The following is a 15,237-nucleotide window of genomic DNA, read 5'->3' on the forward strand; positions in this document are numbered from 1 at the left end:
AAACAGCCATACAGGGCTTTTTAAAGAGCAGCACTCTTACAGTAACACGTCTCTCTCTCTCGCTCTCTCTCTCTCTCTCGTCATCCAAAGCGCACTGCGAACAAGACAAACTAAAAATGTAATATTCATTCCCATAATCCGATTTGAAGTCAAATAAGAGGGGAAATCCGCCACTGGGAGCGAGACTAATCAGTTTGGGAATATCTTCGAGCAAGACAGAATGAATCACTAAACCGTCACACTTAATTAAATACGTGTCTTGAAAGAAATTATAAGGGCAAACAAATTAAAAGTAGACAAAAGAAGAGTTGTAATTTCTTTTTCCCATCCAAAGATTTACAAGTGTTGACTGTCTGAACACATGTCTGAACCAAGAAGACCTGGAGACTTGGTGATCATCACCTTGAGCTGCTCTGCCTGAACACAGCTGCTAAAGCCAAATTAAAAATGGCTGGAACTTAGGAGAGACATTTACCTTCGCTCCTGAAAGGAACAGTCCTGTCTGATTTGTTACCAAATTCATTTAAAGCTTCTTGTATTTGTAGCTTCAGTGTGACGTGACGTTTCTTCGTATTTATGGCTTCAAAACCTGCCACACAGCCATGAGTGTTAAGGGAAATAAAGAGAAATTGTGAATGTTTTACTGACATCTACTGGGGAAATAATCTCCAAAGATCCCCCCCCCCCCTCTCTCTCTCTCTCTCTCTCTCTCTCTCTGTGTGTGTGTGTGTGTGTGTGTGTGTGTGTGTGTGGCTCTTCACAGGTCATCTGCCAACAGGAGGCAAAGTTAAAGCCAGTTTCACACACTCACACCAGTCGGCTTGCTTCCTCCGTGCGCTGATGGACAGGTACCACCAACTTGATTTTAATGAATGTGTTTCTTTCCTCCCCTGCCTCTTCTCCTCCCTCCTCATCCTCCCCAGCTTCATAATGCTATCACTCCAGATTTCATCCCATCAACGCTGAGACTTTTATGTGTTTTCGTATTCAGAAAAGGAGCCATTAGTCACAGTTTGAAGGGAGCCATCCTGAACCTTAGCTGTCAATTAAAACAGATCAAGTGGCACTGGTTTGGGTTTGGGAAACACATGCATACTGTACTTGAATTATTTAGCAGTGTGGCTACTGTAGCGACTGAAGACGATGAAATGATGTGCTGAAAGGTTGCATTTAAAGTAGGGAAGCTCTGTGAAAGACATAAAATTACATAAGATACAGGGGAGGGGCTGTTTTCGTCTAATGACAGGCGCCAGACAGAGTTTTGCATATTTTAACTTTGAAAGAATTCAGAATTATTGGCTCATGGAAATTGACAACGGAAATTGCACCACGATAATAATAATTTTGTTGTTCCCATTTCTAAATTTCATCCGATGACCAGAGACAACAATGATGTTGGGTGACAGTCAAAACTCCCTCCGCATGCTATAGTTATTCCTCTTCTCCATGCATCTGTAATACATGAGTCACAGTACATACACACATGCTGCTCATGAATCCCTGTGTGTGTGTGTGTGTCTTTTCACTGTAAACAGGCACCTGAATGGACAGATCATGTACTGCATATGCACCTGTGTCATGCTGATGAACAGGAGGGCCTCAAAGGCGGGCTTGAGTGCACTGCAATTAGTTGAGGAAAATCAGTTTTTAATGGACTCAGCATTGCTCAAAGTGAGAGAGACACGGTGACAAAGACTCATCTAATGCACCATCCTGTAAATGGCAAATACATCAAAGTGCCTACATAAAGCTGAGCGTTAATGTACTTTTCCTTTTGTGGCAGCAGAGATCTGTCGAGCCTTGTTTCACCTGAGATCTGCCGTGGGTTTGGTTTTTAGTCCTCACCCCAGGGTGAAAAAAGCTTGTGTCACCTGCTGCTGTACGGGATTTCGTCCTTGTATCCTCTGTGAGTGATGGAGCTCCGTTTCACAGCACAAACTGACTGAATTTAAACAAACAAACAAACCTAAAAAGCGGTGGAAAGCAGCTTATTCAGATTTCAAAAGGCACTGTGTCATAGTTTAAGTAGAACAGATGCCAAATACAAACCATTACACAAACCCAGTTTACGGAAAAGCTGGGACACCGTGTGAAATGTTAATAAAATAAAAACGCAACAATTGGCCAATGTATTTTTTCAAAATCGCAACCCTGCGATACGCTCCAGATGTTTTCAGACAGGTCTGGCCTGCAGGTGGGTCCGTTTAGAACAGTGGTTTTGCATGGTAGAGTTTAAACTTGCAGTGATAGATGCAGCGACAAACTGCATTCACAGCCGAGTTCTTCCTGAAGCCCAGAGGGCCTGAAGGTCACAGTCAGCCAGTAATTTTTTTAGACCCTGTCCCTCGTCTATAGAGGCATCTCTCTATATGAAATCCACAAATTCTTTGCAATTTTATGTTGAGAAATGTTATTGTCAAAGTGATTGTCACATGCTTATTCCTGAAAGACTCAGCTTCTCTGGGATGCACTTTTTACCTGTTGCCCATTAACCTCATTGGTTGGGGGATGTTAGACCACAATTTTTATGCATTACGCCACATTTCTTTTTGCTCCTGTCCCATTACATTTGAAACCTGTTGCTGGCATCAAATTTAAAAGGACCAATAAATGTAACAGAATTTTGTATTTACAATCAAAAATTTGCTTTTAATTGATTTATATTGTACACAACTATTGTCCACACACAACTTTTCTGGAATTTATAATTTCATAGTAAATTAATAAAAAGCCTCATGTCAATTAGGAAGTAAGTCTAATTATGACAATTTTGGATTCAGCGCATGTCATTGACCAAGTGCTGCTCCTTTATTTCAGAACTACGGTAATTTAATGTGATTCCCCCTCAGCAAGTTGTTACAGTTAAAATCCTCATTAACATCCGCTTAACTACTTCAAGTGCTCTCTGCAGTCAGTAGGACCTGCTGGAGAGTGCCCTTTGATAGCTGCTGAGACTTTAACTTGCTTTTTAAAAAACCTGAAATGACTTTATTAAACAGAAGGATGAGTTAATCCTCTTGGTGCCTTTGAGCAACAGTCTGCTGTGGATTTCTTTGTAAAGTCCTCCGTGGAAGAGGACAGAGCAAATTTGCGAAGGGTTTTATTTTAATCAAGTGATCAAAGGATACGCGGCAAGAAGGTGAGGATGGTCGTGGAATATGTGAAAAATCAAATGTTTGGCTTTTGGAATTTGAGGGAGGGATTTAAACTGTATTAGTGGACCTGGGTTTAACCCTGTGGTCATATGAGATGTTGATGCTCTGTCTCAGTCCTTTTCCCGTGTAAGCTACTTTAGTTTGCACCCCTGCTTACAGCTTGGCACAATAACGGGTAAAGGGACTGTTCTGGATGCATCAGCGTTTTCAAATAGGTTTCACAAGAGCCTGGTGACCCGCCTGCTGCGCTCTACTAAGTTTTGCGAGCGATCGGTCTTTCTGTTTTGCACGGCCATTCGCATGGGAAATCCACCGATTCAGCGCTTTCCAAGCTGCTGATGGACACACCTTGGATGAGAACTGAGAGATGTGTGCTTGTGTATTAATCTGTGGCCCGGATTTTCCTTTTAAGGGGATTTTAAACATTTACGTAGCTTTCACTCTTTTCTCAAACCTTTTTTTCTATCTAGAGTAGACCTCCACTTCTCAGTATTTTCTATAAAAAAATGAATGTCAAAGGCATCGCACATGCTAAAAGAATTATCACCAAACCCCACAGAGCTTTTAGCCACTTTTAGCTAATTGTTTTTCATTTTCTGGTTCACAAATCCTGTTTCCAGCCACAGCAGGAAGCTTATGCACTAAAAAGATCTGACAAACCCAAGGTACATGTACACCACCTTTCCAGCACCAGATGGCAAAGCTAGAATTTGGCTTGTGAAGACAGTCAAAAATCTTACAGTTTAGCCACTAAAGCGGTGGATGTTGGGAGCTGGTGGTAAAGAAAACACAACTAAAAGAAGGTTGAGAGCTTTACTTGTATTCATTAGTTGGACTAAAACAAGTGTCGGGGACCAAATGTTTTGACTCAACAAATACAATTACAAGTTTGGCGTCAAGTTGTGGCAATGCGTGGTGAAATTAAGTGAAAGAAAAAAACAAAACAAAAAAACAACAAACTGCCTTATTTAGTGGGAATTGACGTTTCAGCTACAATTAAATGCATTTTTATGTATCGTTCACTTACTCATCGGCATCATTAATACATTTAATGCAATTCAATATTTATTTAGGGCTTTAAAAACAACCATCATTTATTTTAAATACTTAAAAGTAGGATAAAACAAAATGACAAAATGATAAAAAGTTGACTACTCAATAATATTAAGTTGCTCAAAATGCTTTAACGCTCTAACACGTTTTCCCTCCCACGTGGAACCAATAAAAAACCCTCTAGCTGCATTTCACAAAGGGCAATCTTTTAATCTCACCACAATTAAAATGTTGTTTTACATTCATGAATGTGCATAACACACACAAATAAGGTGCTTTAATTAACAACATTATAACTCCTAAAAGTAAGTTTTCAAAGTAAAAAGTATATTTTAATTTGTACTTATGCCCTAAAGTGCCCAATGAAATCTATTAATGCAGCCTCGATTACTTTCTTTCCTTGAGTTTTGGTATTGAGCACTTTGAGTTCGACTTGAAGCCAGGCACACACACACACACACACACACCTCTTTCTCCTACAGGCCATGTCAGCTGATATAAATAGAGTCATGTCACTTGTACCTGATGGGGAAACACAGTCTGCAGGTCCAGTGAAGAGAAGAGGGCAGATTTTTATTTGTAAATGGATGCATTTTCCACTTGAAATCTCTCATTGAAGCCACGTAGCATCATATGAAATCATAAGCTTTCTGACTACGAGGTTGTGCACCTGTATTCATGGTCAATGGAGCGGATATTAATCCGTAAATTGACTGAGTTGTTTAGTGTTTTGTTTTTTACTTTAGGCTCCTGTTTTTTCTCTCCATATATAAAGGGAGTGGAGTTGCTTATCTATCCTGCCTGGGGTTAATTGCCCTCAATCCAGACTTTCCTTTTGAGTGTTTCCATGTCTCCAAATTAGTTCATTAGCAATTCTTTGCAATTCTTTTATAGTGTCTTAATTGAGGGTAATTAAGTGAAGTGATGGCATTAGTGGGTTGGTGGACAAAGCATCAAAACCTCTGCTAGGGGTGTAGCATACATGAATATGTCATTAATGGTGACACTCAAGAATAAACCCTACGAGCTCTTATTGTGCTAAAGCTTTAGATGAGCAATGCGTTCATTTGCCTGAAACGTTTTTTTGTTATTTAGATAAGTGGGATAATTGGAATAGGGATGAATGCTGTACCAGAGTGCAGATGTGCAATAGAGCTTTGTCAAACATTGTGCAGCCCAGCAGGTTTTGACCCTGTGTGCCACGGCTAAAGACCAAACCCCCTCTCCCCAGTGCACTAGTTCAAACCTCTGAGGAGCTAAAACTGCAGAGGAGCGAAAATATAGCGGTGAAATCTCAAGTGAACATGGCATTAGAAACGAAGAAGTCCAGTCTGTTTGCTGGACTTTTGCTAACAATGTGATCGAAACAAAAAAAAGAGAATTTGTGAGTTGTTGCTCCATAAGTAAATGGAGCAAGAACTCTCTTGTTAAGATTTTGGAGAATACACTGAAAAAAGTAATTGTACAGTTATGTTGTTTTGTTTTTTTAATTACAGAACCAATGTTTGCATATGAGAGCTGTGAGGTGGATGCATCAACTAAATGTCAGGTTTTGACACAGGGACACCAGTGTGTGCCCACAGTCAACAGTTTCCTTGTTCCATCCTGACCAGGTCACCGTAGTGTTTTACCAAAAAGTACAAATCACTTTGGAGTATCTCCACTCTTCCATTACTGCTAATCCTGCGTAGTGTCTCAAGCTGGCGTCTAACCCAGGTCACCAGTCTATTAAGTGCCACACACTTTATAAAGACAGATATTTACACCTACAGGCATTTTAGTCAAAGAAACTGCATCTATTTCCTACATTTAGAGGCTGTAGGAAGAAACTGGAGACCAGAATCCTTCTACCTGTGAGGTGGGAGCACTAACTCCTCCGCCACCATATCCACAGCTACTAAACTATATTCTGTGTCTGGATTGCTGGCTGACCTTTAGAAACCTATTTTTAAGTACCTCCCCGCTAAAACCTGCTCAGACTTGCTAAAGGTGTCTCCTCACGCCCTAAATGGAGATTACCAACTTTTGCCCTCCAGAAGGTGATTTAAGACTCCCTCAAAATAAACAGAACAGACTGAAGAATGCTATTGCACATCAGTCGTTCTCTGCTGCTTAACCAAAAGGAACGAGGTGCAAAGTGAGACGTGAATCCAGAGAATATGTTGTGCTATGAATGATTCACAATGGTGACGAGACGCGTCTTGAGTGTTGCTGCTTTATATTTGTGCTGTGCTTGTTTTTTTGGCTGGTATAACTGTCCAGCAAAATAAATGTCACTGTGAAATGAAAGTAAAGTCGTGTACACTATCATATCGTATAGTATCGCATTGCATCGTACATGTATTGTATTGTATTTTATCGTACTGCGTTGTATCATTAATAGGCTAATTAAATCATGACGTGGCGTGGGTGAGAAATGAACCATGGCTTTTGATCATTTGGGGGGTCCACTGTTTAATCATAGAATTAGGAGTAAAACAGCAACTCAAAAAAACTCTGAATGTACAGTCTGTCCATTCAAAGACAAATTGTAGTAGTAAAAAACAAACAAACACCACAATAAATATTGGCTATCACAGTAATTCGTAGCCTTATAGCTGCCTAACATGCATCGTGTGATTGGTTGTGGCCAGCCAGCCTTTACCTGGATGCCGTCCAAGATATGATAGAATAGAAGAAAACAATACTTGTTAGTCTCGTGCACACAGGCTGTTGTTTTGGCTTTACTCTGTCCTGTTGAAGATACTCAACTTCTTTTTAATGGTGCTTTCACCTGTGGCTGCGCTGAAAGGAATATAAGAGGACACTGCTTCTGTGCTGGGGCAGAGGTTATTGCAGCCTTTAAATACCTCACCTTCAGCGAAAGCTCTGCGCTGTGCTGCAGTGACTCACACAGACAGTTGTTTTGACACAAAAATGCACCGTAAGAGGCAATTTGGCCTTTTGCTCCTCAGCGGAGAGACAAATACTGAGATTACATGTTTAAAATCTGTCCCATTCTTGGCAGGTGTTGTGTCCATAATGGAAACTCTGCCTTTGTGAGCAGACAAGGGATATTTAAAAGTTAAATCTGCGTGTTTCTTGGGAGTTTTAGTCTTTCCCTATCCCCTTGTGACTTTGAAAGTGTCTCCTCCCTAGATAAGGCTGTGCTATTTCATACGGACACAACTTTAAAATTACAGCTACCCCTGAAGAAGTGTAATTCACAGCAAAATCCAAGGGCCAGTAGGAGCTATGTGTGACAAGAACATTGTCTAATTATCAGTTAGAGATGATTAGAGCAAAAGCAAACTTCATATGGGAAATTGCTCCAACGTTTCATGCAGAGTTTGTGTCAAAATGTGCGTAAGAAGCAGCTGGAGCTGTTTTGGAAAAGTTTGTCTCTGAATTTTTAACTGAATAGAGATCTTGTTGGAACTTTTTCTGGGAAAAAAAAAGCTTCTTATGGTACCGAGCATAAACACAATTTCCTCCTAGTGTGTCATTAAGATACACTGCCAAATTCAGAGTGATTTCATGGGAAATGACAGACAGACAGGGTGAGTCATAAAAATGCAAATGCTTTTTTATGGGATCTTTTTTTTTCTTCGTTCTCTTCCATATACTGTGTCTGATATTGTGTGGACAACAACAAGCTGGAAATTGGAGCTGCACAGCGTGTCGTCAAATGGCCAGGGCGTATAGCTGTGTTCACAAAATGAGATTTCACTTGGCCCAGGCTTTCTCATTTACACTATCAAATCTGACCTGTGACGAGCTCCGTCAGCCGCGATAACCACACAAAATGAAGTGGAGAGCGAGCGAGGTCAGGGAAGGATGAGAAGGTGCTGTACTTTAATGGTGCAAATTATTAAGAACTGTGGAGGAAAACTGACGCAGCCTGGAAGATTCTCGGCCAAGTGCAGCCGCTTTTGTCTCTAAATAATACAAAAATTGGTTATGTGAGCAAGAAGGCTGCAATGGACACTAGAAGAGAAACTAAGTGGAAAAGGGAGGAATATACTTAGTCAATGCCGATTTCAGAAAGAGTATGAACGCTGTGCTGATCTGTCAGGAACAAAATGGAGTTGACCTGTCATCCAAGTAACACAGATGCAGCAAGAGGTCTTCTCACATATGTTGTCTACAGTGCTGAAATGTTAGCGGACAGATTTATTTTTACTTCAGATCACTGACAGTTACATAATTTCTATTTGTGACCATTTATCACAGGCTTTGGCCCTTTTAAACTCTAGCTCCTAGAAATGTGGGTTTTGTATAGAAACATATTTGATGTGCTCTGGCATTATTTTTGTTTTGTTTTTTGTAATGCAAAGAAATGCTTAACAGAGCAAAGAGCTGGTCATGCACGGTGGATACATGCAAACATGGCAACTTCAGGAAACACTAATTCCATTTTTTGCTATTGAACAATTCACAACTCTTAGCAAATGTAAATGCAAGCAGAGTTACGTTCCTTTCAAAATGAATTGGCTGTAGCTGATTATAAACATATGCATGTACATTTTTACATTTTTTGGGAGCGCTTTCAACCAATGATCCGGTTGTTCGTATGAGACGTTAGGACCAAACAACCAATATTGGGCATAAAGGCTGAAGGACTTTGAAATGTAAAAGTAGCTGTTTTTTCTCTTGCAGAAAGCAGAATATCTTCAGATTCTGGATTGTTGGGATGAGTAAGACAAGCTGTTCTGTTGTGTGTTGTTACCTGGATTTAAATGCAAATGAATAAAATGTGGCCAACATAAGACAAAACTTTTAAATTCATTTGCAAAAAACTATATTTGCACAATAATGCTGGCTTTTAGATCTCTTACAAACTGCCTTGCTCTGTGAAATGTCCATTGATATATCTCGTGCATCTGGTATGTGTGGTTATTTAGGTGGGACTACAGCTAATCCCCCTGTTCTGAGGTGGGTGTATGTCCTTTGCACCTCTGCAGAAGAATTTTCCTGTGCAACTTTGGCTCAGGGAAACGTTGATGAGTATTATTGTTTTGAGACTAAACCAGTTGATTGTTATAGTAATCATTAAGATACACAGCATTATATTGTATTAAACTGAAATAATTCCAAATAACAGTGGTTGTTACCTTGTGTTCAGTGTGCAAGTTCCTGTCCTCATGTGTTGCTTCCAGCGTGGAGAGCGCTGTTGAGTTTTATGGCCGTGGCGAAGTTTAGCAGTATGGACAATAGCAGTGTAATTGCGAGCTTGTGTTGAGATGATATGTGCTGGTGCTGGTGGAGTTTAAATCACATTCTGTGATGAGGGTAATAGGAAAACCACCAGAGGAAGAATGAGAGATGTGAAGTCATTTTATTTTACACTAATTACACTGTAAATTTGAGTTGTGACATTAAGTATCGTTGACCACACCGAAAGGGAAATTATGCAGCAGGATTAATTAAAATCCAGGAAGATGGTCAACCTCTGTATTTTCTTGTTATGAGTACATTGGAAACTCCTCTGGAGTCAATTATTACCCCCAGGAGCTTTTATCAGCCCTGGGATCCGCAGTCATACAGTAGTATTATTGTTAATTAGGAGACCACAAAACCTAGAATATGCGCTTTTGCAAGTGTGAATATGTGTCCTAGCAGAGAGATATTGCAATAAAGTCACAAACAGGATATAATTTGTCCTCAGCAGAGAAACCTCACATCTCCTCAAACAGATGAGTGGCTCATTCACATGGGTGACTGTTGATTTGTCATTAGGCCACAGCGAGTGGAACCTATTTGTTGTGCCTGTGACTTTGTTTGCCTTGGCTCGGAGGGGGAAAACAAAAAAAAACCTTGTGCCCATGATTACAATCTTCCTGAGATGTGGAAGGAGCACTGTTGGAGTCCATCGATGCTCTTTCACAGCTCATCAGAAGTCTCTGGGAAAGGAAAAGAGGAGAAGCAGAAGTGTGGAGTGCTGACTGGCAAACAGCCAAAACACTGACTGTGGCTTAGAGGGAAAAAAAAATCAACTTGAATGTTTGGCAGACAGAAGGGATGAAGCAGTTGGGTGACACTGGCAATGACTGTAAGTCGGAAAAAGTGCTGCAGTGATGATGTGAATGTTAATTCACATGTGAACATGAACTAGCAACGACACCTCTTTGACTTAAATGTATTGAATTTGCGAAAAGGTTTAAGCATAATTATGTTCATAACCTTGTTTTGAAGCTTTTGTAAGATATTACCTCGTATTGTCTTTTGCTTATCCAAATACTTGAAACGGCACATATCTCATATCTCCTTCCATTCTTATGTTCTTACACAAGTGAACAGAACAGTTTATGTGCAACAGCCTGAAGCTGGTTGCCCAAGACCTAATCAAGTATCCACAGTGGATCTGGTGTGACTAATCACACTTTGACAACGCACGTCACTTGAATTAGACACCGCAGATGGAAAGCATACCTGCCACCTTCACAAAAAAAACTCTAAAGGGACTTAATCAGCTAAGAGTGAGACGTCATACCGGCAAGCTGTCGTGGATGAGTGATGCCGCAGAGGAAAACAGATGTCTTTCTCCTTTATGACACCCAGGCCGTCGTGTATCCATGGGGTCAAAAGCAAACTAAGCCAGTCAGGGAAATAGAAATTGTGCACAGTGTTTCGATCAGTTAAATAAAAAAAATGTGGGAAATGTTACAGTTAAATGACATTGGTCTGTTCGGCTTTCATACTTCCACCGTGGAGAATAAATAGAATATGTGCGAGTGAAGAGAAAACAGGATTATGTGTCCGTTAACTACTTTTGGCGTTTAGATCTGATGGTCTTTGTGGAGAAAACCAAAACCTTGAATTAAAATTGGCACTGTAGGATGGTGCTACATGAAAAGTCACCAGGGTTCACGAAGGCCATCATGCCTGAATCACACTTGATGGTTGTTCCCGCAGCAGCTGTTGAAATATTTACCTCCGAATCACAAGTGTTAACCGTATTATGGAGCTAAAGGAAATGTTATTCATAAACTGAATCTGTACCGAGTTACAGAGAAATCTGACAGGTGCCGAGAAATTTCACATTGAAATGTGACGTGCACAAAATGACACTGACGGAAAACATCCCAAGATGGAGCCAATTGGACCCAAATCAGACAGAAACGTACAAAATCTAGACACAATAGGAGAATAACTGTCACACAACTTGTCACGAAAAGAAATGTCAACTTACCACACCTGACTGTGTCCGGGGACCCAAATGCTCATAATCCATCCATGGTCGCAGTCTCATTTCTCATAAATGCTGCGGGAGACAGGGTTGAAATGTGAAATGTTTTCCTGTGAAACACATCAAGCTGCTTAGTTGTCTGTATGAAAAACACTGGATATACAGAGGTACATGGAATAAGCACCAGGAGTTGAATATATCTCAATCTACCTTTTTCACACTTTTCATTAACAAAAAAATAAATAAATCCTCCATTCGTTATATTCAACAGACACTTAACTTGGAGCAGAAAGAACTTGGGTGTTGCTAATGACGTCATCAGTGGCTTTGTACTTTCGAGTTTCCCAGTGTGACACTGGGCCAGCGTGCACCGTACAAGCAGCCTGGAAACACCACGGCTAAAGCCAATTCATCTATTTGCTGTGATCACTTACGCTCTGTCAAAATTGGCATTGTAATTGAGAGGAATCCGAGCAGGCCATAGCAGCTGTTTTGCATCACGGAGTCAAACAGTTCCCTTTTGAGCCCACGGCGTCTGGCATTTGAGTGGATCACGGCTTTCGCTTCCCTGATGGGTGGACCCCACTTGTGGAGACAAGCAAGGTGCTGAGTGTTTTCTGGTGAATGGATTTTTAAAAAAAGATAGAACGTGCCCGCACATCCAGTCGGCTTTTTTGAGGAAATTACTGTTGGTTGTGAAGAAATCATGAATATTTTAAGCAATTATAATGAGAGGCTTTCTTTTGTGAGGCCCTTAATGGTCTCTAAGTTATAGATGAGCAGTCAAAAGGTTGAAGCTCGAGAGAAAGTGGTAACTCTTACAGCGAGTTAATTGGTGCTGCCTATTGTCTCTTGGTGTGTTTGCAGCACTTATGCTTCACCCTTCTTTTATACCTTATAGCTTGACTTCCTTTTCCATGTGTTTCTTATGGTTTTTTCCTCTTCTTTATGTCATGCTCACCTGTAATCAACCCTGTTTATTTTGAACTCATCCGAGCTGGGAAACTGTCATATAAACGGGGACACTCGCCTCTAATGAGCTTGTGTAGTGGCTCTTCAAGCCAGAAGTGGAAGTCCTTCATAAATCAATGTTTGAAATGGTTGTAAACTTCTACAAGGGCTGTGTTTGCTCTGGGACCACAGCGAGAGATAAAAAAACACATTCAGTTTGTGCTTACTCTGCAAACTGCTCCCAGGAAAAAAGTCGAGCCAGTCAATACACGAGCAAAGGTAATGTAGTTCGATCCCGCTCACTCTTTTATTGGCGCCACAGAGCGCGGACTTTTCTGAAAGCCCGCCGAGGAGCTTCTCTGAGCGAAACGACTCAATATCATCCCTTGAATTCCTGTGTGCTGTAATGTTAGTCGGCATACATTAAAATGGAGGAGGGTTAGTTAGATTACTGCAGTTCCCCTCTAACCAGGCCCCGGCCCCATCACTTCTGCCTCTCTTCCTTTGACTATCTCCAAACTCTGTATAATTACCAGGTGGAGTGTGTAGTCTTTTATCCTGTAAACCACTGAAAATAAAAGCGGCTTTTTCTCAATACTTGCCTGAAAGTCAGCTATGTAGCCGATAAAATGCTATCGTTACATATCTAGCATGGAAAATTACTTTCCTATACAACTACACTGCAAATGTGATTATATTTCCTAGAGAAACGTAATTTCAACTACGTTGTGTTTCCTGTGAGTATAATGAAAATATGTTGACGTGTAACGTAAATGGTGAGTTGCAGATACGTTGATACTGAACATATCAATGAAATGTTACCAGGCAACATATGTATCCAACACTGCAGCAAAATGTTTGTTGTCATTATCTGCTGCAGTACAATGTCCAGTTTGTGTGACTACAAAAATGCAATCATGTTTGCCGTTTAGCTGGTTTGGTAGTACTGGAAAGTAATTTCTACGAGAAAGGGATCTTCCATAAAAAATCTAGCCTAGATTTTCTTAACAGGTCTACTTTGTCAATTCCAAGTATTAATCACTTGACATATTGCTACTCGATGCACTCGACATCATAGTCTCTCTTAGTTTTAGAAAGGGAGGGATTGGGGTTCTTTGGATGGTTGCAATCTGTAACCTGACCACTAGATGTCACTAAATCGTACCCACTGCACCTTTATACAGTATATTTAACGTTCACCACCTACTTGGGTTTCATCATGGTGTCATGGCTCCACATGTACTATCTCAGTTCACCATACAACCAGCAGGGCCGACTGCTAAGAAACTGTAAAACATTTTGCCAACATGCACTAGTTGTAAGTGTGGCCATTGTTTGCACTGTTTTTAGCTGTTAAAACAGTGGTAACACATAATCATGTTAAGACCTGAACTTGGAGTCATGCTTGTAGCCCCCTGATGAATGTTAAGTCCAAAAGTCTCTCATTTATTTAGTCTCCAGCATCGCCCTTAAGAAACTGTTGGATATGGGTGTTTAGGTACTAAACTCTCCATTAGTGTCACTAAGTTTTTTTTCAGTCTGCCATTTGGTGCCAGGGCGTAGATACAGCAGATTTAGTGGATTTATCAGAACAAATAGCTGATAGTCGCCTGCTGCAGACTGAATAAACATTGAGAGCAACGAGACCTATTGAAAACTATAGGACTGCATGATGTAAAATAAGTAACCAGCATACAGTCATTTGCTTAGTAGTGCAGATTTTCTTGATGATTTTATTTGGGTTTCACACCCTATACACCACCAAGGAGTCATTTATTCATTGTTAATATAAAACGTATTGAATATGAACTGTATTTTTTAATACAGTACAGTACGTCCTTTTTATTTTCCTTACAGTTAATTGTGTTAGGATGCATCCCACATATAAATGTGTCACTGAGAAGCAACGTTCACCACAAATGTTCTTTGTGGTGAACGCAGCATCAGAGCACTGCAGCCAGTCCAAGTTAGAGCCGCAGATCTATCATCAGAATACAAATAAGCCTAAAGGACACAGTTGCCATTAAACTTTCCTTTGAGTTCACTAGATCAAAATATCTCTCTCTACTTTTTCAACTAGACGTAGAAAACTATTTTAATATAGGGAAGTCAGAGGCATTTAAAAGCATTAATGTACATTTACACAGTGAACATTTTGATTAAAAAGTGAAAAAAATTGGTGAAGAGTCTTCGAAGTGGAGGTTTTGTAATGCGTTCTCAGAAAGATGTTTCTTAATCATGTTTCAAATCTGTAAAGATTTCTTAAAGTGAGTAAAGCAGTTTGGGTTAATTATTAGTAACATCTTGAGCATCATCATCTGGGACTTTTTGTTGCTCCCCAGAGCTGTGAAACAGCTTTCAACTAACTGTGTCTGTGCTCGTGACCTTCTTCCCACTACTCGTCGCAGTATTTTTCTAACAGTGTCAAAAAAGGGTAACAGGGTCATTGTTGTGTCTGTTTGCATGCTGGGTCTGTTTGCATGCTGGGTTGCTCTAGGTGTGTTTGTAGTGTGTGCCCATGTTTGTTTACTGTAGACCGTCCAGTTTTTAAATGAGCCACTCAGCCTCTCAACACTTGATCAAATGCCAACTTCACTGACATCAACTGGTTTATAGCATTTATGTGCTTTAAAATAAAACGTCCCGATGCCAACGTATAGATCTTCGCCCCTCTAGATGACTCACTTAGCAGCAGGTTATTTCACGCTGTGTGTTAGATTGCATTGCTTTTCATTTGAGTTGGGTCCAAGGAGCCTCACTTCAAGTAGCCTGCAGTGTTTCCACACAACCGTGTCACTTTGTGTCGGTCTCATAAAGCTTCTCCATTCATCGTGTTACATTTTGCGTCACGTTATATTGTATCCAAGTCCCGTAAGTGATGCATGTTGTCAGTCGCAACGCTCATTTAAC

This window comes from Channa argus, chromosome 21 (assembly GCF_033026475.1).
Source record: "Channa argus isolate prfri chromosome 21, Channa argus male v1.0, whole genome shotgun sequence".
Classification (NCBI taxonomy): Eukaryota; Metazoa; Chordata; class Actinopteri; order Anabantiformes; family Channidae; genus Channa; species Channa argus.